Source organism: Chiloscyllium plagiosum, chromosome 39, assembly GCF_004010195.1.
Source record: "Chiloscyllium plagiosum isolate BGI_BamShark_2017 chromosome 39, ASM401019v2, whole genome shotgun sequence".
Taxonomy (NCBI): Eukaryota; Metazoa; Chordata; class Chondrichthyes; order Orectolobiformes; family Hemiscylliidae; genus Chiloscyllium; species Chiloscyllium plagiosum.
The window spans coordinates 15,382,348-15,407,673 of NC_057748.1; the positions used below are offsets into that span (position 1 = coordinate 15,382,348).

A 25,326-nucleotide genomic window follows, 5' to 3' on the forward strand; every position below is an offset into this window, starting at 1 on the left:
GGGAAATGTGACAACATTATATAATTAGCAGCTACCTGGGGATCACTGTGTATTGCTGTAGGTGACGGAGTTAAAGTAGGCCAGAGGGTATAATTAATTTAAGACAAACCAATAGAATCAGGCAAGGTGTAGGCTGTGAAACTTTAAGCAGATATAAAAAGATACATATGAGTAAAACTACACTGCATGAGATGCAGGATGTGTCATTACATAATCCACCTGTTTATTGATCATTGTAACCCATAAATTCCTTCAACGCAACTTTTTGCCTAGTATTGTGATAGTCATGTCCCATTGGCAAACATTTCTATCTCGTAAACATATAATAGCCTAGTAGTCCACTCACGAGAGCTGAGCACAAAGTCCAGACTGATACTTGAGAGCAGTGCTTGAGACAGCTGCACTGTCAGAAGTGCCCACTTTCTGATGAGCTTGCTGTACTTCAATTGGCTACATTGTAACAATGACTATGCTTTAATACATTCCATTTATGGTGAAATGCTACAGTATGTTGTGGAAAGTACAATATTAATGCAGAGTATATCCTTCTGTCTTATTTATGTGAAAACTAGGAAGTATTTTTATTCCTTCTGTGTCAAGCTCAGTGATATAAAAGTGGAAGGATTGGAAATGTGAATAGATGCATGCATGCAATATCATAGGATAGTTATAGAGCAGAAGGAAACATTTGGCCATCAGGTTCATGTCAGCTCAACTAACCCAATCCCATTCACTATCTCTTTTCACTGGAACACTGCTTCTCTCTGAATCTTATTCTCTTTTTAAGAGAATTTGCCTCCTCCACTCTCTCAGGCAGTGCATTCCAGATCCCAACCACTCACTGTACAGAAAAGAATTTCCTCTTGTTGTTTCTTTTGTTAATCATCTTAGGTTGATTTTGAGCCATTCCATCAATGTATCTATTGTTTTGTTCAGTTGCTCCATAATTTTGAGCATCTCATTCCAATCTTTCTTGAATCTGCTCTTCACTAAGGAGAACAGCCTCAGCTTCTCCAATCTATCGTTGGAGCTGAAGTTCCTCATCCTAGAAAACACCCCATGAAATAGTTTTCTGCACTCTTACATCCTTCGTAAAGTGCAAAATACTTCAACTGAGCCTGAGCCAGTGTTATGTAAAGGTTCACTATAACATCCTTGTTTTTGTACTCTGTGTGTCTATTTATAAAGCCCCAAATTCTGTACATTTATTAACTGCTTTCTCAACCTGCTCTCCCCCTTTTAATGAAATATGTTCAGATATCTCCAGATCCCTCTATTCCTGCACCCCTTTTACAATCATACCCTTGGCCTGCCTTGTGTTCTTCTATTTTACTACATAATCCACTAGATGAATCAATAATTATAACCAGCATTAACAAAACAACTCAAAATGCTTCATAGAATGACAGCAACATGCTGTGAAGCAAAGGAAGAAGGAGTAATAGTCACAACAAAAAGTGCAAACAATAAGAGGCAGAAAGAATAGAAAGGAATATAATTGTATATTAGAGCCCAGAACTGAAGTTAGACATGTGTGTTTTAGGAGTGAAGATTTTCACAGCAACACATGCAAAACATGCAATGGGGAACTGAACCACTTACTCCAATGAAGTCTGAACTGTTGTCTTTTTTGTGGACCAGCAGAATTAAACAGATAGAGTTCTATACCACGAAGTTTGAAGTGTGATTAGTCAAATAACATGTGATGTGGAAATAATGGGGAAGAGGAAGGGAAGATGTGAGACAGGGAGAAAACAAGGGAAGGAAAGAAGGAGGGCAGAATGAAAAGGGTACCCAGAAGCGAAAGAAAAAGTTTTTTAAAAAGTTCTATTTGGAAATGAACATCCTGGTCATATTGGAGCTCCATTATCAGGTTATACAGTATGTGTCATTCACAAGTTTTACTGGTTCTTCCTTTTGAGGGGAAGGAGGGAGGGGAGGAAGTAAGGGGCTGTAAATCTAATATCAATTCAAATCTTAAATGTCAGCCCCCTGCTATTGTGCTCAGCCAAATATTTATTGCAGGAGTTAGACCTAACTTGCTTAATTGAAGCTGAGAGTTGTAATGGCACTCCCTGTCAAGTCAGTCGCAGACGCACCTGTACTTCTCTCCTGCTGGTCAGAGTACTAGGTGGCTGAATGTTGACTCCTATCAGCTAGCACTGTAATGTCACAGTATATAGTCTGTCATAGGTCAAAGACCAAAGACCAGTACAGCACAGGACCGCAATGTGAAAGTGACATAAGACCCTTCACCATAGGTGCAATTTCCTTACTTTATTGACTCCATTCCCAATACTCCTCTATCTTTTCCATGGAGGCATCTTCTGGTTCATGTCAGTAGTAACCTGTTCTGGTTAAATGTCAATCAGAAGGCTCAGGTGTTTGGTTCACTTAACCTTTGCTAGTTTCTGAAACCTCACTGGAATGGCCATTATTCTTCCCACCACATCAGGAAGGGTTTCGAATGGTATGGACCAAATGTTGGCAAATGGGCCTAGATTAATTTAGGATGTCTGGCCAGCAAGGATGATTTGGGCTAAAGGGCCTTTTTGGGTACTGTACAACTCTATGACTCTAAGCCGACAATGGGTTCCTACTGATAATTAAATCACAAAGGAGGTTGGGTACTTCATACATCTGGCTTCTGTTTTCAACCTCTATAAGTGTGCCCACTCTGCAAAACAAAAAACATTTGGAGCAGGAATCTTCACTGTTGGATTACTTATTATTGTCCCTTCCCTTGCTCAGGACAGTAACACTGGCCTGTTGCCATTTTTCTTGGTGAGGAGCTAACTCAGCACAGGACAGGGGTATTTACAGATTGGACCCGACTGCTTCTGTACGGCTACCTACTATACTGAGCTAAAGGGAACTCTCAGGATTCGGGACCTTCCTCGTTCTTCAGCCCGTCTTTCTGTTTCCAGCCCTTGTGAAAGCACAGGGGCCCGGTTATGGGTCCTGCAGACTTAGATTCCACAAAGACCAGCTTTGGTCTCCAATCTGCCCCCCAGCAGCTCTGGAGTTGGCTTGGCAAAGCTCCCACGGCAGGCATCCTGGGCTCGACCGTGGGGATGGAAGACTGGCGTCGGCTTTGATTGTCAAGTTGGAGGCTGCAGCCTTTGATCTGGGCTCGGCGCAGGAGCAGCAGGCGGGCACCAGGGTGTGCTAGCAGCCCGTTTCTCTCAGATCAAACCCTTTAGGCACATGACGTGCAGCCTCCGCTGTCTCCTAGCAATACAGCAGGAGAGAGATTCCAAACCTTTCTTCCCACATCCTTATGTGTGCTTGATGTAGCTAAGGGAGGCATCTGGAGACTGAGGTGGCATTTTTCACACTCTGTTCCTCCCACCCCCTCCACCAGCCCTGATTTTTATATCCCACCGCACATCTGGAATACAAGGTAGCTGTCGTGTGTGAGGGTTTTTTTTAATGAACAGGACGCTGTTCTGTTTTTTTTTTGTTTTGGCTTTTTTTTTGTGTGTGTGATTTGTTTCCTAAAGGAATTTTTTTAGTGCATCTATTTTTGGTGTGTGGGTGAATTAATAAGGAGGAATTTATTTTGCTCTATTGGACCAGCGTTTCTGTGGCAAGCAAGGTGCTACCGAAGAACGAGAGCAAGAAAAATCTTTCCTTCTTGTGAGTATTATACGATTTTATTTTAATTTTAAAAAAATGCCTTTGTCCTTTTTCACGGGTGGCATTTGCCGGTGCTTTGTCATAGGATCTGACAGAAAGACAGTGCCTCGGAATGTATTGAAGGAACTCCTTAGCAGTGGGCAGTAACTGCTGAATGCTTCGTTTGACATTTCTGGCAAAAAATATTGCCCCCTTTGAATGGCACCTAATTTTTCAGTCGTGAGGCAGTCTATTGTAATTGCAACATGTGTAACCTCGCTAAATGTTGGGGTTGGCGGGGTGGTGAGAGGGTGTGGAAAAATCCTCCGGTTGCAGAGGGGTTTTTTTTTCTGTTAAGCTGTGGTGAGGTTTTTTTTGTATGGTGTGTGAAGCAACACTTCAGAGAATAAAGGACGGGGAGAAGACGGGGGGGGGGGGGGGGGGGAAGGAATCAAACGATTACCATTCACTAGCCATAACTATTAATCTGAAGTTCCTCTGGCATTTCATATTCAGCACCTGACGTTTTTAATAAATACTGATCATCTACTCCTTCCTTCCACAGGGAGTAACTGTCCATGGGCTGCGAGTATATGGAGGTTAAGATTGTGAGATTGAACGTGTCTGTGCATTGCAGGAGCTGAAACATAACACAGCGGCCGGATTGGATTTGATTCCCCGTCTCCCATTCCTCCTCGTTTTCCGCACCCCCTTTCCCTCCTCCCAAAGTAACGACCACCTTCCTTTGCTGTTGAACACAAGGGAGCGAGGGCTAATGTTCTCAAGCTCAGACAGTCCTCGGGAGGACCTGATCTACGCCGAGCTGGAGAGGGAGGGAGAGAGAGACAGATAGCAAGACCGAGGGAATCAGACACTGTTCAATGGAAGATCCATGCTGGTGGCAATGCAAGGGGGAGCCACTCTGAGGCTCCTATCACCATTGCTCAGCTCTCTAACAAACCCAAGAGCAAGCTCCTTCAGTAACCAGAAAGGTAAGATTTATGACATTAAAATGAATGGGAAAGTGGGGTGGGGGTGGTGAAGAGATGCCAGTCAATGTTCCCAGTTTTCATTTATTCCCAAAGTTTATCTGGTATTCAAAGCATTGGCATCAGGCACAAGCTGATTTGGAAGTCGCTGGTCATAGTTGGTCTCAATGGACAATGGTGGTGATTAGGCTAAAGTGATGTTATACATGCTGAATGGCTCTGGGTCCATCTTAAAGGCAGTGAGACCCTCACTGCCTTGATATTAAAGGGGCTGCTGGTTTTAAATAGGTCCTTGTAAAGGGGCAGACTGGCCTTTCTGTATCCAGCTAGGGAATGGGTTTCAGCTGAAGTCAGAGCAGCAGTAGGAGATGAGATTGACACCTTATGCAAATAGTCTTATTTTGTGGTAATTTATAAGGCACTGTATATTTTAGTGCAGAGGCGTAAAGATGGAGTACTGAGCACATAACCATTGTTGCCCTGGACCTGGATTCTAAACAGATATATAAAGGCTTAGTCAGATCCAGATTGGAGTAAACACGTTCAGTTGTGGGCAGGAAGGTAAGACTGGCCTTGGACAGGATGGTACGCAGATCGATGAGAATGATTCTGGGGCTTAAATGGTTAAGTTGGGAGGACTCATTGCATAAGCTTGGCTTGCATTCCTTCGAATATAAAAGATTAAGGGGTGATCTGAACCAAGTGTTCAAAACATTATGAATATTTGGTCGGGTAGATATGGAGAGACATTTAGTTGGGAAATCAAAAAAAAGTGATCTTAAAATTAGAACTAGGTCATTCAGGAGTGACATCACAAATCTCTTTTCCAAACATGGGACAGTCAAATTGAACTCCCTCCCCTGAAAGACTGTAGATGTTGAGTCAATTGAAATTTTGAGACTGAGGCAGGTAATGGTATATAGAGATTAAGATGGGTAAGTTAAGTTTCAACAAATCATTGAATAGCAGACGGGCTGAATAGCCTCATCCGAATGCTTCTATGACACATTCCGCATGATAGAGGCCCAGCAGAATATTTAGATATAAACAAGTTTGCAGGGTTACAGGGAAACAATGGTGGGAACTGGGACTAACAATAATACTTACAGATATGATGGGCCAAATGGCATACAAATAAACCTTTCATGATTCTATCATATAAAAGAAAATATTGGATATAGAGGAGATGTTATCACATAATGTTCCACTGAAGAACTCAATCTCTCCCCTTGCCTGAGGCATGGTGATCCTCAAGTTAAAGCACCACCAGTTGTCTCTCTCTAATGAGAAAGCAGCCCTATGGTCTTCTGGGACTATGGTGACTTTACTTTATATTTACACAAGAAATATAGGAGCATGTTATATAGCATCCAGCAGCCACATGAGATTGATAGAAGCATATTATATATAAGGTACAGGAGACAGTGGACAAAGAGAGACGTACTGTAGATAGAAATATTGTTCTAAATGTATAGAGGCAAGTTATATACAATTGAGTGGCTTTAATGTGGGAAGCAACACATATATCCATCATGATGAAGAGTGTATGTTTATGTCTATTTCCTGTCACATTTCCTGTCACATTTCCTGTCTTGCATTTTTCAGTAATATTGCTAAGAATTGGCAAATTCATTCATTCAATCAACCTCTTGGTTGATTGTTTCATATGCATTTTTCTTTTAATAATTCCTTCTTTAATTGTAATATGCAACAAGAAACTTTATGCAATAGATAATATCTTATTTTCACTGAAATGTTGAGCTTATAGAATATAACCTTCGCAATCCAGTTTAGTTAAAACAGAGATTATTGAATATTCTTATGACTGAGATAGATTCTTGATAGATGATAGAGTCAAAGGTAATAAGGGCTAGACAGGAAAGTAGATTAAGGTCACAATCAGATCAGTCATAATCTTACTAAATGGTAGAGCAGGCGTAGGGAGCTAATTCCTGCTTCTAACTCGTAAGTAATCCTGGATTCTGACCGACAACCTGAAGAACGATTAAACTCTAACTGGCCTCACCTTGCAAAATTCTTTCAATCAACAATTGAACTCAGGTTGACCTCCCTAGTACAGTTTTTTCGTCATACAGTTTAATTCTGGTTGACTTCCTTGCATGGTTCTCCCATTGAACAATCAAACTCTGATTGTCCTAATCTATCATATAATCATGAAGTGGTTGCAGGTCAGAACGAGGCCATGTTATGTCTGTGCTGACTCTCTGCAAAACCAATTTACCTAGTAAAACCATAAGACATAGGAGCAGAAGTAGACCATTTGAGTCTGCTTTGCCATTCAATGAGTTCATAGCTGATCTGATAATTCTCCAATCCATTTTCCTGCCTTTTCCTATTCCCACTGTCAACCTTCTCCCCATACTGTTGTAACATTTTGCCTTCAAGTAGTTTAAAAACCGTGACTGAATCTGCATTAGGCACTGCCTGAAGCAGTGCATGGCAAGGTTCTAACCACTTGCTGTGTAAAGAAGGTCTTCCTCCTCATGTTGCTTCTTTTGCCAATCAGCTTCTTCAGTTATTATCAAATAGTTTAACTCTGATTGGTCTTGCCTTGTTCAGTTCTCTCATCTAAAGATTAAGCCTGATTCTCTCACTGAATGAGATTTAAGCTTTCATAGTTTGGAGTCTTTTTGTGTTCAAACTGCCTGTGAGAATTTAAGTACTGTGTGGAGAAGCCATCACACTCAGTTAAGATGTTCATAGATGCTTTTAGAGCTATCTCTCTCTTAAATAAGAGGTAGCCCGATATTTATCATTTGCATGTTGCCTCTTGGTGATATCACCCAGAAACCCAGTTTGGATACATGTAGCTGATGGCCATTTGTGGCCGACCACCACCTTTTTCAAGCCCTCTCCTTTCTCCAAATCACCTGGCTCGTTGTTTAACACTTAGCATTGGGTGAGCAGAAAAGCTCCTCCAAACAGAACATCGGGAAGACGAATGCCACTGCCTTTTCTCCCAGCTATTCCTTAGCTGTTGGCTCATCTGCAACTTCGAGGAGCAGTTTGTGACCTTGATGTAGAGTTTGATATGAGATAAGATTCTAATTATATAGTCACACCGTTACTAAGAGTGCTTAATTCCACCTCTTTAACATTGTCCAAATTGATCTCGCCTCAACTCATTGATGGTAAAACACTCATAGTGCCTTTACTAGTTCTAGTCTTGACTAATCCAATATATCACTGCTATTCCTCATAAGCTTCAGATTCTGCTGTCCCTATTTTAAATTGAAATAATTCTTGCTCAACTGTAATCTCTATGTTCACTGACCTACATTAGTCCCTGGTTAAGCAGTGAGTTGACTTGCATACATTTACATATAAACAAGGAGTAGAAGCAGACCATTCAGCCTCTCCAGCCTGCTCCACCACCTTGTAAGATCATGACTGATCTGACTGTTCCCTCAAATTTACCTACCTGACTTTGCAAATCACCTATCACTTCCCTGCTTAAAAATAACTTATCCACCTCTGCTTTAAAAGATATTCAACCCCCCAACCCCTGTTTCCATCACATTTTCAGAAAAAGTTTCACAACCCATGAGAGAAAAACATTTTGACCGTCTCTGTTTTAAATGGTCGAGCCTTTGTTTTTGAACAATAAGCTCTAGTTCTTGATTCTCCCACAACAGGAAACATTCTCTTCACATCTAACCATTTGAGGTCCTTCAGGATCAGAATTTTATCACTTATTCAAATTTCTAATTGCCTCACCCACTCTACCCGACCTAAATCTCAGTAATCTTCAATCCTACAAGTCTCCAATCTCTCTGTGCCTTCCAATTCTGGCCTCTAGAGCATTCCTGGTTTTAATCACTACCAGTGGAGGCTGTGCCTTCAGTTGGTGAGGTTTAAAACTATGAAATTTCTTGACTAAATCTCTCTGTCTCTGTATCTCTCATTTATCTTTTAAAGTGATATATTTAACCAAACATTTAATTGCCTGTTTAAATAAGTCCTTATGTGGATCATGCTCATATGCAGTACCTTGGGACATGTCATTACTTTAAAATACAATATAAGTACAAGATATAACAGATGGACATTAAGTTCTGATATACAATTATTTAAGCAGAACATTTGATAACACTAATGTTGTAGAAGATACTATGTTTTACCTATGTAATGGTTCATTCATTAATCTGATAAATTACAAACATAAGATGCTGCTCCCCCCCACACCCCAATTTTAGATGCACTGACTAATTTATGTTCATGTCAAACAGGTTATTGGTTAATAAAGTTGTTGCAGGTTCAATGGTATTGTACATAATAGAAACCTAACTGGACATGGGATACTATAGATTACTGTAACTGACAGTAGCAGATAAATGCTTCATGCATTCATATGACATTCCTGTCTGCTGCTCTTGCTGATGTGAATTACCCATTTATTTAGCTTGTATTATACAGAAGACAAAAGATTGTTATAAAATTGCACTATTATTGTCTGCTAACGCTAAAATAGTAGCCTAGATTGTAGTAGCATACTGTACACTATATAACACCAGGATTTATTGTAGTGTTGTAAGTATAACTGTTTATATTGCGTAGTGTATAATAGAAGCCACTCTGCATAAAATGTATAGTATATAATAGAGGACAATGATGGCTTGTATTTGGATAGCACCTAATGTGGCAGGGGGCTGGGAACCAGAAGAGAAAACAATTAAGCAGCGAGGTGGAGACTGGAGACTTTAAGAATCATGAAGATAGCATTAATAAAGGGAAGAGTAGGCAGAGAGCAGATGAACGCAAAAGAACTGGTGGCTTGAAATGCATCTACTTTAATGCAAGGAGTATAGAGTGTAAGGCAGATGAACTTAGGGCTTGGAACTTGGCCTTACTTCCACTCCTATGTCTTATGGTCTTATGGTCTTATGGATTGGTGCCTGGGAGTATGACGTTATTGCAATCACACAGACTCGGTTGAAGGAAGGGCATGATTGGCAACTAAATGTTCCAGGATATAGATGCTTCAGACAAGACAGGAAGGAAAGTAAAAGGGGGTGGTGGAGTTGCATTGTTGGTCAGGGATGATATCATGGCTGTGCTAAAGGAGGACACTATGGAGGTCTTGGGTAGTGAGGCATTATGAGTGGAGCTGAGAAATAAAGGTACAGTTACATTGTTGGGGCTGTATTACAGGCCTCCCAACAGTGAGCGTGAGGTAGAAGAACAAATAGGTAAACAGATTATGAAAAGATGTAGAGTCAATAGGGTAGTGTTGATGGGAGATTTTAATTTTCCCAACATTGACTGGGATACACTTAGCGCCAGAGGTCTGGATGGGGTAGAATTTGTAAGAAGCGTCCAGGAGAGTTTTCTAGATCAGTATGTCAACAGTCCAACGAGGGAAGGGGGCATATTTGACCTGGTACTGGGGAACGAGCCAGAACAGGTGGTAGAAGTTGCGATGGGGAATTTCTTTGGGAACAGTGACCACAATTCTGTAAGTTTTAGAATACTCGTAGATAAAGATGAGAGTGGTCCTAAGGGAAGAGTACTAAACTGGGCCAAGGCTAATTATATCAAAATTAGGCAGGAACTTGGAAATGTGAATTGGACACAGCTATTTGAAGGGAAGCCCACATTTGTTTAGATTAGAAACAGGCCCTTTGGCCCAACCATTCCACACCGACTCTCCGAAGAGTAACCCACCCAGACCCATTTCCCTCTGACTAATGCACCTAACACTATGGGCAATTTAGCATGGCCAATTCACCTGACCTGCACATCTTTGGACTGTGGGAGGAAACCGCTAGCCAAGAGGAAAAGGGAAGCGTACATAAGATCTAGGCAGCTAAGAACAGAACGGGCCCTGGAGGAATATCAGAAGAGTAGGACAAGTTTTAAACGAGGAATCAAGCGGGCTAAAAGGGGTCATGAAATAGCTTTGGTGAGCAGAATTAAGGAGAATCGCAAAGCATTTTATTTTTATATAAGAAGCAAATGGGTAACTAGAGAAAGGATTGGTCCACTAAAGGATAATAAAGGAAGGCTGTGTGTTGAACGTGAGAGAATGGGTGAGATTCTGAATGATTACTTTGTATCAGTGTTCATTGAGGAGAGAAACATGATGAATTTTGAGATTAGAGATAGAAATTTGATTAGTCTGGATCACGTTGACATAAGTAGGGAAGATGTGTTGGGTAGGCTAGAGGTTATTAAGGTGGACAAATCCCCAGGACCGGATGGGATCTATCCCAGGTTCCTGAGGGAGGTGAGAGAGGAAATAGCTGGGGCCCTGACAGATATCTTTGTGGAATCCTGAAATACAGGTGAGGTGCCGGAGGACTGGAAGGTTGCTCATGTTGTCCCCTTGTACAAGAAGGGTAGAAGGGATATTCCGGGTAACTACAGACCAGTGAGCCTGACGCCGGTGGTGGGAAAGTTGCTGGAGAGGGTACTGAGGAATAGGATCTATTTATATTTAGAAAAGAATAGGCTTATCAGTGTTAGGCAACATGGTTTTGTGCGGAGGAGATCGTGCCTTACCAACTTAATAGAGTTTTTTGAGGAAGTGACCAAGTTGATAGATGAAAGAAGGGCTGTAGATGTCATATACATGGACCTTAGTAAGGTGTTTGATAAGGTTCCCCATGGTAGATTAATGGAGAAAGCGAAGTCACATGATATGCAGGGTGTTCTAGCTAGAATGAACTGGTTGAGCAACAGGAGACAGAGAGTAGTAGTTGAAGGGAGTTTCTCAAAATGGAGAAAGGTAGCCAGTGATGTTCCACAGGGGTCAGTGTTGGGGCCACTGTTGTTTGTAATATACATAAATGATCTGGAAGAGGGCACTGTTGGTATGATCAGCAAATTTGCAGATGACACAAAGATTGGTGGAGTAGCAGAAAGCATAAGGGACTGTCAAAGAATACAGGAGGATATAGATAGACTAGAGAGATGGATGGAAAAGTGGCAGATGGATTTCAATTCAGACAAATGTGAGGTGATGCATTTAGGCAAGACTAATTCTAGAGTGAATTATACAATGAATGGAAGAGTCTTGGAAAAGTGGGCAGAGAGATCTGGGAGTGCAGGTCCATTGTACCCTGAAGGTTGCGGCAAAGGTGGATAGAGTGGTCAAGAAGTCATATAGTATGCTTACCTTCATTGGACGGTGTATTGAGTATAAGAGCTGGCAAATCATGTTAAAATTGTACAAGACATTTGTTCGGCCGCATTTAGAATACTGTGTACAGTTCTGGTCACCACAATACCAAAAGGATGTAGACGCTTTGGAGAGAGTGCAGAGAAGGTTTACGAGGATGTTGCCTGATATGGAAGGTGCTAGCTATGAAGAGAGGTTGAGTAGGTTAGGTTCGTTTTCATTGGAAAAAAGGAGATTGAGGGGGGACCTGATTGAGGTTTACAAAACCATGAAGGGTATAGACAGGGTGGATAGAGACAAGCTTTTTCCCAGGGTGAGGGATTCAATAACGAGAGGTCATGCTTTCAAGGTGACAGGTGGAAAGTTTAAGGGGGATACACGCGGCAAGTACTTCACACAGAGGGTGGTGACATCTGGAACGCATTGCCAGCAGAGGTGGTAGAGGCAGACACGATAGATTCATTTAAGATGCATCTGAACAGATGCATGAGTAGGTGGGGAGCAGAGGGATACAAATGCTTAGGAATTGGGCGACAGGTTTAGACAGTAGATTTGGATCTGCTCAGGCTTGGAGGGCCAAAGGGCCTGTTCCTGGGCTGTAAGTTTTCTTTGTTCTTTGTAGCACCTTTAAGTGTAATAAACATCTTAGAACACTTTACAGAAATACTGTTACACAAAAATTGATAGAGGCACAGAAGACGATATTAGGAGAGGTAAGCAAACTCGATCGAGAAAGTACGTTTCATGTAGGATCTTAAAGGAAGAAAAAAATTGGAAGTGCAAAGAGGCTTTAAGAAGGGGATTCAGAGCTTGGAGGTGAGACAACTGAAGACTAAGCTGGGCCAAGGGAACTGGTGGGCGATGGGCAAAAGAATTAAGTTTAAGGCTGAAGAAATTTTAGAGACTGGGAGGAGATGAGGCCATGGAGGAACCCAAACATGAGGATACAGTTGTAACATTGAGGTGTTGATGGACTGCGAACCAATCTGGTTGACAATAATGAGGAGGGGGGATGGTAAACACAAAATTGTTGTGAGTTGGTTGATAACTTTGAGCTTATCCAAAACTAATAGAGAGTGAAAGGCCATTGAAATTGAAACAGTTAAGCTTGGTGTAATCAAAACGCGGAGAAAGTGAGAAATGCAGATGCTGGAGATCAGAGTCAAGAGTATGTTGCTGGGAAAGCTCAGCAGGTCAGGTAGCATCCGAGGAGCAGGAGAATCGATGTTTCGGGCATAAGCCCCACATCAGGATACATTCTCAACTGTAATTAAAACGTGAGTGAGGATTCAGGCAGGGATGGAGAGGGGCAACACTTCAGAGATGGAAGTTGACAGTCTTCCTGATGGAAAAAGTATAGGAAACCCAACTTTTGATCCGAGAGAACAGGGAGGTCACAAATCAGTCTAATTTAGCCTGAGACTGTAGTCAGTGAAGAGTCACCTGTGTACTCAGGAATTCCAATATATAATCAAGGCAATGCATATATATTGGGATATATTGTACAATATGTAATGTTTGTATTTAATTAGGTGTATTCACCATTCTATATATAGGGACATTTAGCTCCTAACGTGCATCAAGTGAGATGGATGAAGTGACCCATTTGAGCAGAATGCTATCTGAAACCTGCCTTAGTTATTCAAAGCTTTTGACTCATTGTAGGGAAAATTAGTTCAATGACTAATTGTGAGCAGGTTAGGAGTCATACAGAGATATTTAGCAGGAATATGAGTATTTATGTTGAGCTCTATATCTTAGACACTGTGAATCAATCATCTGTCTCTAAATGTAGATACATATATGAAATACATATAGATTAATCTTTACTACTGGATAAATCTTACACCTGTAATTCACTTCAGCTGAGACATATATTTCAGTCTGTCTTTTGAGGTGCTCATGAATTATATTTTGTATCTGAATGTTTTATTTGAAGGGATTGTTAATATCTCTGAAATATTTCTTTACTCAGATAGAAGGGATAATAGCAGGTTGAGAGTGTTGCAAATAAATAGTTGATGATTGTGAACAACAATCAAGACCAGCTCATAGTGCTTGACGCGGTATTGCACTGAATAGTGACATACTGCAGCTGATCCGAAACAGGGTTGGCTGATTGAATTTAGAACATGCAAAAACCAGCATAGTAGACCAGTTTAATATAAAGCAGAGGGAGGTTTTCTGACTGACTGTTCCTCAGTATAACACCAACAAGAAAGGCATACTAAGTGAAGCGTGAATGAATTGTAGTTACAGCCTAGAAGCTATCATGTCCTGCAGCAATTTAGGAAACTGTAACATATCTACGTGACTATTTTAACAGGAGATTAGCCAATTTAAAGTACGCAGTTAACTCCACTGTTTAAAACAGTCGAAAAAATAATAACCTTCTCCTTTAAGGTTTTCCTTTAAAATATTCTCTTTAATGAAGTTTTTTGATACCCATGCCAATCTCTTCTTCAGCTTAACATCCAATTGTGTTCAATGATACCTCTGGGAAGCAGCTTGGGGCAGTATGTAAATACAAAAATGTTGTCATTGATTCTGTTTGGCACTGAGACACTAATGCCACACTGAGCGCAGGCAGATTTAACTCTGGACAATGGTGAAAAATATGCTTTTTTCTGAGCATTAACTTCAATGAGCAGGGTGGACGGCATGGTATATAATAGGTGCTTAATTCGATCTCAGCTGAGAGTTAAAAGTATCCCAGTGACACCCTGGTTTTTATTTATGCGATTATTGTTAAAACTCTATAAAGAATAGCCAAAGTCATTTATCATTAACACATCAGTCGTTCATGTTGTATGTTGCTTTTTATGTGCCAGGGTGTTTGTGTGTTTCTGATGCCAGTAATGTACTTTTGGGTATTCTGAGTATTTTATCCTGAACGTGGGCATTATGTTTGCCTGAGCGATTCTGGCATTGCATATTTCTGAGTGTAAATCTTGTATTTCAGAGTGGATTTTGTATATTTCTGCTGATCTGTTTGGTGTCTCTAAAGGAATATTGTGTGATTCCCTGCATTGTATGTTCCAGTGTGCATGGCATTTTTCTTGCATTGCATGTGTCTATGGGTTGTGTGTTTCTGTGTGTGAGACATTTATCTTTGTATTATACATTTCTGTGCATTGTATGTTACTATGTGTTGCATGTTTCCATATGTTTTATGTTTCTGGGTGAGGAATGTGTTTGTGTTTCATGTTTTTGTGTATAGTGTCTTTTTGAGTTGCATGTTTCTGGTTGTTGTGTGTTTCTGGGCATTGTGTGTTTCTTGCTATTGTGTGTTTCTATATGTTGCATGTTTCTATATGTTGCATGTTTCCAGGTATTTCAGGTCTTGTGTGTTACTTTGTGTTGCATATTTCCAGGTGTTGCATACTTCTGGGTGTTGTGTGTTTCTGGGTGCTGTATGAATTGGGAAGGTTGTGCATTTCTGAAGTACGTTAGGTGGATGAGTAACAGTTGGCTACAGGTTACCAGATCTCTTGACCTGCCTTACTCAATAAAGAATTAAAATCAAGCAGTTATGTGTAACTCTGAAACCTGCAATTCCACAATGATACTGTGGGCAAGTGCTGAGTCCTGCAGGCAAATAGACTTCGTGGTTAGTGATCTTTAGTGACTACCAGTGATATTGTCAATACTTGATGGGAGGGGAGCAAAGAAGTCAGTCAGGACTGATCATATCTAAGTTCACTAATAGCTTTTAGGGAGAGAAACTGCCATCCTTACCTAATCTAACCTACATGTGACTCCTGGCCCACAGACATGCCGTCTGGGCAATGAGGGACGGGCAATAAATGCTGATGTAGCAAGTGACTCCTTCATCATGTGAATGAATAAACAGTAGCGTTTGTGGGTATTCAGACGTCAGTTAATGAACCTAAATGATGACTGGTTCCTTGTTTAAATATAGCCTGCAACATTAACTTGGTCTCTGCAGCTGCGTGAATGCATTACACTCCAGGACCCAGTGATTAATGCGTACTTGCCCCATCCCGACGGAGAGATAGGAGGGAGCTATGTATTCCTGACACAATTAAAGTGCAATGTTCCCCACCAGCACCTCGGCTAAAGACTAAAGGCTTCCCCTCAGGACTCCTTTTATAAATCAAACCAGCTGCAGAGTATTATAATTAACATTACCATCTCTTTTGTGTTTCTTTTTGTTTCTTTGCCTATTTCTGTCGAAATGTTTGAGTGTTTTTTTTTGTTTAAAGACTGAGTGCCCCATTGGCAAAAGGCTAGGAGGGGAAATCTCAATATGACTGTGTGAGGGAGTTGAAACAGACCAGGAAGGATGTAAATTATTGAAATGGCTATCCATAGCTTTGGTCACTGGGTTTAGTAACTGCTCCAGATTGTCTTCCCTGCTAATGAAGTTGATGGTCTCCAAGCATTGATAACAATGTTGAGTTATGATTTTGGCAGCATTCCTGCTACTTTATTTTCTGTGGCCTGGTCTATTGTGAGACTTTTTCTTAACGTGACCGTGGAGTTGCAGTAACCTAAAGGGGCAAAATTGTACCCAGCCTGTCTGGGCTGCTACATGGCCACATTGTTGAAAGGCAATGTTGGTTTTTTTTAAAAAAAATTACAAAACACTTCAAGAGATAGGCAGGAAGAATGCAAGTAAGATGTTTCTCCTTGGTGGGGAGTCTAGAACCAGGGAACACAATTTCAGAGAAAGGGGAAGTCACTTAGGACTGCGATGAGGAGAAATGTTTTTATTCAGTGTTGGGAATCTTTAGAATTCTTTTGATCCCAGAGGGCTGTAGAGGCTTTGTCATTGGATATGTTTTAGGGAGAGAGATTGAGAAGATATTTACCAGGATGTTCCTGGGAATGGAGGGTTTGCATTATGGTCTGAGGCTGGATAGGATGGGACTTTCTTCACTAGAGCGTAGGAGGTTGAGGGGTGACTTTATAGATGCCTATAAAATCTTGATGATATAGGTAAGGTGAACGGCAGGTGTCTTTCCTCTAGGGTAGGGGATTTCAAAGACTGTGGCATATTTTTAAGGTGAGAGGAGGAAGTTTTAAAAAAGACATGGGGGCAATTTTTTTTATACAGTGTGGTTCATGCGTGGAATGAACTCCTAGAGGAAGTGGTGGATGTGGGTGCAGTTACAACATTTAAAAGACATTTGGATAAGTACATGGATAAGAAATATTTAGAAGGATATGAACCAAGTGCAAGTAGGTGGGACTAGTTTTGGGATTATGGTTGGCATGAACTGGTTGGGCTGAAGGGTCTGTTTCTGTGCTGTATAACTCTATGACTAAAAGATTGGCAGATTTCTGAATACCTGTGATATAGAGAGGGATGGATATAGAGTGAGAAAAAGGCATTGAAGTGAATGATCAACTCTGATTAAATAGAATGGAGGTGTAGGCTCAACAGGCTGAATGACCTCGTCCTGCTCCCATGCTCCGATGATCCAAAACTGTCTGTGAAAGGGACATTCTCACTTTGAGAGGCGGCAGCAATAATTTTGTCAACTCTGGTTTACTCTGAGAGGTTTCATCCCAGGGCTCACATCACCAGCTGCCTTCTCTCATCATTTTCACTCCCATCACAAATATTATAATTATTACACTAAAAGATTCAAAGTAAATTTTTAGAAAAAGCACATTTCTTCACATTCTCCTCCTATATGTACGGTGGATAAGCCTTTAATTCTAATTGTCAGAAAGGAAAGACACTGGTCAAGTGAGTGACTACACTGTTTTCCTTGAGGAATAAATGAACAGTCTGAAATGTTTGCAAGATGAAACCAGAGTCAATCATTTCCATTTTGGTTCCTGTTCCTTTGTAGCCATTTTTAAATTTTGTCGCAACTTAGATACTCTGCTCTTCCAATCCTGACCACAGCCCTTCAATATGTCTAACCTGCTGAGGTCGGTCATTTGGTTAGCATTCAGATAAACCTAAAGCTTCCCTCCCTTGGCATCATGTGCAAAGGCCCATTGAGGCACTCATTACGGCCTCTTTATGCGTGGTAAACCCAAGTGTGCTGAGCTACTGTCACCCTCTCTGCATCTTTTTCCTTTTCACTTGCAATCCAAGCTGCTGCCAGTCATGGCTATAACTGGTGGATGATTGAGTTAACATGATGACCTTAACTGAAACCTGACTGAAGGTTGTAACAGCCTCACCCTAAATGATGTTTGCTTACTTGGTTGTACTTCCTATTACTCAAGATCATCACGGTTATGGTGGTGGTGATGGTGTGGTTCTTATCAGCAAATCACACTTTGACATAAATCCTACTTTTGCCATCTTTCAGCATTTTTCCCGACTCATTCAAAATCCACGTTCTCTGCTGGCTGCCATTCACCATAGCGTTTCTGCAGTCACTGATTCACTCAGCCGCACTCTGAATTCCACCTTTGAGACTTAAGTGCTTCATAAAACCATCACTGTCTTGCACCCTGCTGTTCACCTGATACGATGCTCATGCATTTTTCCTTTAGTCCCAGGTATGAACAGACTTGAACAGTTATGATTGACAAATGATTTCTCCTTGTACCGTCAGATCTGACTGGACCTCATAAAGCACTATCATATGATGTTTTTGTCTGCTAAAACTGATTTCTACACCAGGTTCATTTGCAATGCAAAAATAACTGCTGGCTTCCTTTCTCTAACTGCAAATTTAAAAAAAAAAATTCCTTCCCCATCTCCAACATTCACAAACTTCTCTGCTGCCTCTTCTCTCCTCCCACTGGACCGCCCGACCAAGCATCTTTCTAGAATTCCTTCTCGAACCTTCCACCTTCTAGACCTGACCTCATATCTTTTTTTAATCTCTCAATGATCTCTGCTGACATCTTCTCTCAGTTCACCTTCTCAAGAGACCCACCCCTACTCCCTTAACCTTCTTCCCACTGAATTGAAAAACAGAATGCCAAGGAAAGTTGTAAATCTGAACTGATAACAGAAAGTGCTGGAGCCACTCTTAGTCTCACTGGGCCAAAGGGACACAGCAAGGATAGAAACAGAGGAAGAAAAATTGTGCCTGGAGCAAGAATGCTGCTGTCTGAATGTAGAAAGAAAGAAAAAAGCTGAAACATCCAAAGATAAGGAAACAACAAGGTCAGCGGTTAAGCTCTGCAGTTTTTGAACTCAGTGTTGAGGTGGTTGCAAAAAACTTATGACAGTATTTCAAGAAGTGCAATGGATTTCTCAGCTGGGATCTCTTGTATTGAAGTGTAAGGCACTTCATTACTGAGGTGTGCTTTAAGCACCATTTACTGTGATGATGTCATATGGACTTGGTGGGAGAACAGCTTAGGATCTTAAAGAAATGAGACTGGTTCTCGCAGCATCTGTAACAAACTCTTGTACTTGTTGCTAACATGCAATAAACTTTATCTTGATTAAGACAAGACACTTTCCTCCTTACACCATGGAGTGCTTTTCCTCTACCACACCAGACCATGAGGGCCCTGTAGATGCCTGCATTGAAAGAAAATAGCAAACCTACCCATGGTGAGCAATAGTTCAGACAGCTGCATACTACATAATGATCTGCGCATTAAATGGGTCCTGATCATTACTTATCTCTCAGTCAATTTCACAAAGGGAAACAGCAGATTAACTGTTCATTATCACATTGTTGTTTTGGGGGAGCTTGCTGTGTGCAAATTGAGTGCTACATGAATCCAGTATTGATTACACTTCAAAAGTTGGCTATAATGTGTTATGGAATGTCCTGAGGCCATAAAAGATTCTATATAAATGCACTTTCTTTCTTCCTTGCAACAAACAAGCTGTCTGGACTATTTTGATTATCAGTGCCTATTCTTTGATACATTCCTATGACATTAGATGTTACGTGTTAAAGTGAGGTCTAACCTTTTAGTTAAAGTTATTTACCCTTAAAGTTAACCTAACCTTATAATAAATGTACATGAATCTTTTTAAAACAAGACAGAAAGTCATTCATTGTCCCAGAGTTTGATTACAGGGTGCTACTAGCTAGATAACGAGCAAATGTAATATATATCTGAACTTTCAAAAAGAAACATTGTTGTCTCACAGCTGCTTGGCAGGAACAATAATCGACCATGAACCAATGCTGTTTATCTGTGCCAGCTGCAGAAGTGACTGCCATTCTCAATTGGGCCTGTATGGCCACAATTGTCAATGTAAATCCAGAAGTGACATATATCTCAGGCACTGTCCATTCTCTCCTGAGGTGGACAAATACCATGACCAGTCAACTCATGACTAAGGTCAGAGCAGAGGGGTAAAGTTGCAGAGTGGATGACAAGCTGACTACAAACAGAAAACCGGGAAAAGAGATTAGAAGTAGTTACCCTGGTGTGCAAAACAAGTGAGCTCTCCCACCCCCGGATCCCCATTTACATAAATGATTCAGATTGGCAGTAAAATATCAAGATCTCTGGATGCATGTAAAATGGGATGGGGCGGGGAGTTCATTAACACAAAGCAAGATTGTGACAAAATATGGGAACACTGAAACTATGGAATATTAGCTTTTATAAAGCCCAGGACTTCATATGCTTAATTACCCACATTTTCAACCTATCCTGCCACCTCATTATGCATCCTCAGGTCCCTCTGTTCCTCCATTGGACTTGTCTCCTTTATGCTGCCACTTCTTGCTTATGCTTCCAAAATTAGTAATTCCTTCTTGTCTTCCATTAAATCTCATCTGTCACTTAGCTGCCCATTCCATTATACTGTCTATTTCCTCTTCAAGTTCATTTTCATCCTAAAGGTTCACAAGGGGAGGTTAAGGCCCAGTGGTATTATTGTTGGACTGTTAATCCAGAGACCTAGATAATGTTCGGGGTACCTTGACTCGAATCCTGCCACAGAAGGTAGAATTTGAATTCAATACAAATATGGAGTTGAGAGTCTAATGATGACCATTTTTGGGGAAAACCCCATCTGGTTCACTAATATCCTTCAGGGAGTAAAACTGCCACCCTTACCTGGTCTGGCCTACATGTGACTTCAGATCTAAGCAATATGGTCAACTCTTAACTGTGGCAATTAGGGATGGGCAATAGCCCACATCCTATGAATGAATTAAAAAAAAACTTTCCAAGTTTCATGACATCTGCAGAATGTGCATATACTGGGCCAACAAGTTTCAATATAGATATGTGTTATATTTTGAATGGTAGATGAAGGAGACTTCATATTGCTCAGGTAAGAAAATTCTAAATGGGAGATGCTGTTGAAGTGGAAATGTCAGTGGGCTAGTAATCAAGAAGCCCAGGCAAATGTCTTGGGGACACATGTTCAAATTCCATCACAGCAGTGGTGGAATTTGAATTCAATTAATAAATCAGTAACGGGGAATAGGAAATAATCATTGTTTGTGTCAAAAGCCAACTCATTCACACATGCCCTTTCAGGAAGGAAATACTCCAAAATTTACCTGGTCTGGAGTCTCATGTAGGCCGGATTTGGTAAGGACAGAGAATCCCTTTCCAACAGGATTTCAGCAATGTGATCGACCCTTAATCTTCCTCTGAATGACCGCTGCAAGCCACTTAGTTCAAAGGCAATCAGGAACAAGCAACAAATGTTGGCCTCACCAATGACACCCATATCTCGTGAAAGGATAAAGAAGAATGTGACTCAACTCAGTAAGAGTAGTGATGTACTATAATAAGTTTGTATGAAGGAAAGCAAAGTACTGGGATTCATTTCTGTATGGATTGAATTGAAAAGCAGAGAAGTTAGGTTAAACCTTGGTTAGACTGCACTTGCAATTTCATGAACAATTTTGATCTCCATATTTTAAGAAGCCATGGAGTCCTTGGAGAGATTACAAGAAAGATTATTGGGATGATACTGAAACTGAGAGATAACAGGGAATGCTGAATAGGCTGGGACTTTTCTCCAGAAAAGTGGAAACTGAGAGGTGACTTGATTGAGAGTTTTGAAATGATGCAAGTATTTGAAAGGGCAGACATAGAGAAGATGTATTCAATTGTGGGAGAGACTAGAACCAGGGACATGAATATAAGACAGTCACTAATATGCCCAATAGGGAAGTCAACACGTATGTACCCAGAGGACAGTACAAATATGGAAGTGACTGGGACATGGAGTATTTGAGGTGACTAGAATACATAATTTAAAGAGTATCTAGGTAAACACTTGAAAGAAAAATTGAAAAGAAGGATATGTTGACATGGTCAGATGAAGAGATGGTTTATATGGAGCATAGAAAGTAAAGCAGACCAGTTGAGCTGAATGGCCTGTTTCTGTACTGTATCTGTCATGTGATATGCTGTAATGCTATCTAACAAGCTTTGGTTGTTCATAGTAGTTGCACGGGCCAAATCAGTAGGTAAAGATCAAAAACATGCTTTTGACCTCAGGGTACCCATGAGCAACACCACTAGAGATCTTGTTTATTAGCTGTATAATAGATTAGATCATTCTGACTTGTCATTTTCACTACACATGGAGACAGCTGCATGATCATCATGTGTCCCTTATTGCCAATTTGTATTTTCTGCCAGGATGACATCTTGTCCGATTAAACTCCCAGCCATGCTATTTTTATTGGATTACTGGGAAAAACTGCTGCAAAGGAACTGTCTTTTTTTTCTTTCACTCTTACCAAATTGTCTTGTCCTTTGGTTCTTTCACTCCTGGTGAAAGTGTGTCAGTGATACCTCAGTTGTTACTACTCTTGGCTCTAAGTCACAATGTCTGCGACAGAGGGAAAGCTCCACCATCCAAAGTGTTGTCTTTCAGATAAGATGTTAAACCAAGGTCTCATCTGCCTATTTGGATGAGTGTAAAAGAATCCAAGGCAGTATTCCAAAGAAGAGCATGGAGTATTATTCTGAGCCTGCTGGCCATTGTTTATGCCTCAATGAACTTCACAAAAGTAGAAGATTTGGTCATTATCACATTCTTACTTGTGGGATCTTGCTGTATACAAATTGACTGCTGTGCTTTCTACATTGCTACAGTGACTACTCTTCAACAATGTACTGTGACTTTGAGGCAGTCATGAAAGGTGCTATATAAATGCAGGTCGGCCTTTCTTTGGAGTTGGGAACTCTCAGTGGCATATGGTTGTTCAAGTGTCTTGTTCAAATGACCTTGTTCAAGTTATAGACAAGGAGAGATTGTACATCAGTGCTGGTGGCCTTGCCAATGGGTGTGTGGAGATGGTGATGTTGGTAGTGGCCATTGTTGTCACACTCCATGATTTCCAGCAATTGTCTCCTGAACAGGCACACTGACGGATTCTTTTACCTCAGCAGATGCTGTTGCTAGCTCATCCCGAAGATGCAATGCAGACTAATAAGGGAACCTGGAATCTTATTTTTCATGACTCAATTCAAACATGATGATGCATGTAAATAGAGTCAGTTCCTTTGCTTTAAAAGGAGATTCCTGTATCACTATGGCTTTAAGGTTGCCAACTCTGGATGGTCACTTTGCATGCCTACCCTGTAGCTCACCACCTCGTCGGGATAATCCATTTGGAATCACAATATAGTCGTCATTATCTGACCAGATGTCTCACTGACAACAATACTGATTGATTCAGAAAATTGTGATTATAAGCCTCGCTGCATGATTGAGGGAGTACTACATTGTTGGAGATGCTAACTTTAAAAAAAATGTTAAATTGACCTCAAATCCATCTAATATCCCACAGCAATTATTTGAAGACCAGGAGAGATACCCTGGTCAACATTTATCTTTCGTTTTATCGTTCATAGAACATAGAACATTACAGCTCAGTACAGGCCCTTCAGCCCTTGATGTTGCGTCGACCTGTGAAAATAATCTGATAACCTAACAGTTCCATTATTATCCATATGTATGTCCAATGCCCATTTAAATGCCCTTAACATTGGCGAGTCTACTACTGTTGCAGACAGGATGTTCCACGCCCCTACTGCTCTGTGTGAAGAAGCTATCCCAATATCTGTCCTAAATCTATCATCTGTTCATCTTGTCCCAATCTGTAGGATCCTGCAGCGTGTAAACACTCAGCACTGTTTGTTGGTTGTGGAGCATTTTAAGGCCTTTTTGACTTAGAATCATAGAATATTATAACAACAGGCCATTCGGCCCAGTTCATTACTACCAGCTATTTAATAAAGCTAAAAAATTAGTCCCACTCCTTAGCTCTTTTGGAATATCACCGCAAATATTTATTTTCCAAATATGTATCCAATTCCCTTTTGAAAGTTATAATTGAATAGAAGTAGTATCTTCCAGATGTTAAAAATTTGCTGCATAAATCAATTTCCACTCTCCTCCATTTTGGTTCTTTCACCATTATTCTTAAATCAATGACTACTTGTTGCTAACAAAATCACCAGTGCAAACATTTTCTTTACTCCATTAAAACTTGCTCATAAATGTTGAATACCTTAATCAAATCTTTCCTGACATGATTTTGCTCTCAAGACAATTCTTTCTTTATTTCATGACAAGTTCTCATTGCTGTCTATTGATTCTCTACAATGAAGTGGATGGAACATTCATTTGTAATGGACTTAACTGCCCTGGTCAAGAGCCCAACAATGCTATGTTGACTGCAGTGGTTCAAGAAGACACCTTGCTACTTGCTTCTTGAGATAGACAATAAAAGCCGGTCAACCTGTGAACAAAATGTAACACTGGCTGTGATTTCTTAAACATCTGGAATGACCACTAAGCTGTGAAAATTCCTTTGGTAACTGTAGATCTGTACCACCTCAGGAGAAGATGAGAGAAAAATAACTCACTGAAAGTTTGCTGCACACTTAAAGTGACCCAAATTGTGTGTACTCCCAAACACTGAATAGGAACTGCAAGTTTGGCAAACATCCCAGTGCACAGGCACAAGGGGCCAAATATAGTGTTTTTCTGGCAGTAATTGGCACAAATCAGAATTGTTCCTGGGATCTTCCTGATTTGTGAGGTGGCATATTAAACTACAGGATGGTTCACAAGCGTGACTTCCAAAGAATTCAGTTAGCTTGTTTGGTTTGGAAAATTGACCGATAATGCAAATTACACCATTGAGTTACATTAAGATAAAAAGGCTTGATTTCAGTAATGACGTTTTATTTGATTAGATGTGTTGAGACTTTATTCTCAGATATCTGCACAAATCTAGAGAAAACTGAAGTGCAGAAATCTAGCCCTTCTGACAAGATCCATGACTTTCATTCTTCAATTGGCCCATTGATGATTTTTATAAATAAGTGTAGTTCATCTTGTCATCAGATTAAACCGATACTTACATCCCACTTAGTGTGATTACCTTTCAGGTCTAGTTCACAAACTCTTTTCCTGATCACGATTCAGTCACTGATGTTTATATCATGGAGATATTCATGAGTTGTTAGAACTTTTAGATTTAAGATGTAAATCTAAATGTAGATTTGAGATGTTCAGTATGTAATATTTTAAATTTAAGTTACTTGTTCTTGACATATTTCTAGATTCAAGGTATATATATATTAATTTCTATAAGCCATAGGTTGGTGAGGCTTAACAGACTATTATTTTAGAATGGAATCATTTGTCAGGCTGAAATGTTTATACACATGTGTAAGGAG

General features: G+C 40.5%; 1 protein-coding gene across 2 annotated transcripts in view; it reads left to right on the forward strand.

Annotated features, from left to right (window-relative positions):
• Positions 1-3,240: 3,240 nt before the first annotated feature.
• The window catches only part of LOC122542272 (glutamate receptor ionotropic, NMDA 2B-like), a 396,244-nt gene continuing 374,158 nt past the window's right edge, over positions 3,241-25,326 (forward strand). Inside the window, exons 1-2 of one of the 2 annotated variants that reach the window (XM_043679844.1) lie at positions 3,241-3,639; positions 4,184-4,610. The gene's annotated coding sequence lies outside the window, so the exon portion shown is untranslated. Of the gene's footprint in view, positions 3,640-3,809; positions 3,874-4,183; positions 4,611-25,326 lie in introns of those variants that run through there. The other variant, XM_043679846.1, reaches the window with a different exon arrangement.